Source organism: Berghia stephanieae, chromosome 1, assembly GCF_034508935.2.
Source record: "Berghia stephanieae isolate SIO BIC M18660-M18661 chromosome 1, UCSD_Bste_1.3, whole genome shotgun sequence".
Taxonomy (NCBI): domain Eukaryota; kingdom Metazoa; phylum Mollusca; class Gastropoda; order Nudibranchia; family Aeolidiidae; genus Berghia; species Berghia stephanieae.
Window position 1 is genome coordinate 10,726,391 of NC_088360.1, and position 2,323 is coordinate 10,728,713.

At 38.7% G+C, this 2,323-nt stretch overlaps 1 protein-coding gene across 5 annotated transcripts in view; it reads left to right on the top strand.

Annotated features, from left to right (window-relative positions):
* LOC144967759 (zinc finger Ran-binding domain-containing protein 2-like) overlaps nucleotides 1–1,906 on the top strand; it is a 20,064-nt gene extending 18,158 nt beyond the window's left edge. For all 5 annotated transcript variants that reach the window (XR_013644463.1, XM_078905365.1, XM_078905373.1 and 2 more), the window contains one exon: nucleotides 1–1,906. This exon is cut by the window's left edge and continues 1,110 nt beyond it. The gene's annotated coding sequence lies outside the window, so the exon portion shown is untranslated.
* Nucleotides 1,907–2,323: the final 417 nt, after the last annotated feature.

The window sequence follows — 2,323 nt, forward strand, 5'->3', positions numbered from 1 at the left end:
TCTATGTTTTTATTGAACGGAAACAAAGGCTGCTATCACTCTCCCTTGGCATTAACTGTGCTTTTTACATGAATTCACATGTGTGTGTGTGTGTGTGTTTGTGGAGCATGTGGGAGTGGAGGGAGGGGGTATGCAAAATGTCGTATGCATCTTATCTATTGTGTAACAGTACCAGTAGGTGACTGGCGAGACAGTGATGACATGAGACTGTTACTGTTATATATTAGTTTCGAATCAAAGAAGTGATTATGGGTAAATAAGGTAGGGCGAGAAGAGATGCGCTCGGTAGACAAGTGAGGAGTTGCAGTGATTAGGTGCCGGATTCGTAGATATTGACATTGAGTTCTGAGTGTGTAATCAACAATGCGATGGGCTGACTTTGTCTTCTTATTATTGTACACTGAATGGGAAGCATTATACCATCTATTGAGTGAAACAAGATGCACTAAATGCTTAATCTCATCTGGGTGAGGTTTCTTACCTCTCAGTGGGCAGGGAGGTACTTGCTGTGTCTTCTATCCCCCTGTACCTGGTTTCCAATATGCTTTCTGTCTTTGTTTTGGAATGAGATTACTTGGTTTTGTCCTGGCCCTGGCCTGATCCTGGTTGGGAGGGAAACAGTCAAATGCATAGTTATTGTTTTGGGAGATGAATTTTTTTCCGTGTAAATCACCTCTCTGTTATGTATTATTATATTTGTTATTTTGAATGTATTATGTAAGCATTTGAGTATATTGTTGGGTCTTGAGCTTTTGTCCGGATGAGACTTATAGGTGATCTCAAACTCAGTGCATTGGTGGTAAGCTCTTGGAATCTACATCTGATCCCTATTTGTTCCCAGCTCCCCTTTGTCTTACTTTCTCTTGGGTGCTTTGATTGTAAATCTAGAACTTTTTACTATCCCATTTTCTTCCTGTTTACTTAAATGTGTTGCAAGCGCGTAAAACCCTTTAAAAAACAAACATTATAATGACATCTTACCAAAGCCACACATGCTTAATCCCCCTTGCGCTCTTCATATTATTTGTAAAATACTCAACACAGAAATCTCAAACAAATTGGCCTGGTCTCAACTTGTTTGAGATTTCCGTGCTACACAGTATATTAATATAAACAGAAAGAAATGTGACGAGGTCCCTTGAATTTCAGTTTAATTGGTTTTTACTGCCCTATGAAAATATAGATTATCAATATTGACATTTTCAAATACTGTATTTTCATTTCCCTATTTGATACTTATGCAGTTTCATTAAATGTTGATGCAATGTGGAGTGGAATTTAATGTCAAGATTGGTTATTTGCAATGGTAAATCGTACAACTGGTTTGTTTTATTCAGTTTTGTAACTACTTATGTTTATGTTCATATTCATTTTCCTGGGTGGGGTTCCTACCTCCCATAGTGGGCGGGGAGGTACATATTGTGTCTTCTATCCCCCTATATCTGTTTTCCAACTTGCATTCTGTCTTTGTCTTGGAATGCGATTACTTGGTTTTGTCCTGACCCTGGTCGGGGTCCTGGCTGGGAGGGAAACAGTCAAATGCATAGTTATTGTTTTGGGAGATGATATTTTTTTCCTTGTAAATCATCTCTCTGTTATGTATTATTATATTTGTTATAATTTATAATGAGCATTTTGAATTTGAGTGTATTCCTCTTAGTGGGGGGCCGTGCTTGTGTCCTGATGAGACTTATTGGCGATCTCAAACTAAGTACATTGATGGTATGCTCTTGGAATCTACATCTGATCCCTATTTGTTCCCAGTTCCCTTTGTCTTACTTTTTCTTGGATGCTTTAATTGTAATTCTAAAACTTTTTACTATCCCATTTTCTTCCTTTTCTACTGGCGCTGATATAACCTAAATGTGTTGCAAGCGCCGTAAAACCCTTAAAAACAAAAAACAAACATATTCATTTTCAATGTCTCAAATTCATTTTGATCTCTCTCTCTCTCTCTCTCTCTCTCTCTCTCTCTCTCTCTCTCTCTCTCTCTCTCTCTCTCTCTCTCTCTCTATATATATATATATATATATATATATATTATATATCTGTCTCTCTTCTCCCTTTATCTCTTTATTCTCACTTTGTTCTGCTGGCGCAGAAATGCCCTAGTAGTGTTTCCAGCGCTGTAAAAACCCTATAAGCCAAACAAAACAACTCTTTCTCTCCTCTCTCTCTCTCTCTCTCTCTCTCTCTCTCTCTCTCTCTCTCTCCCTCTCTCTTCTCTCTCTCTCTCTCTCTTCTCTCTCTCTCTCTCTCTCTTTTCTCTCTCTCTTTCCCCCTCCCTCTCTCTCTCTCATCCCACACACCCCCATTGCCCTAT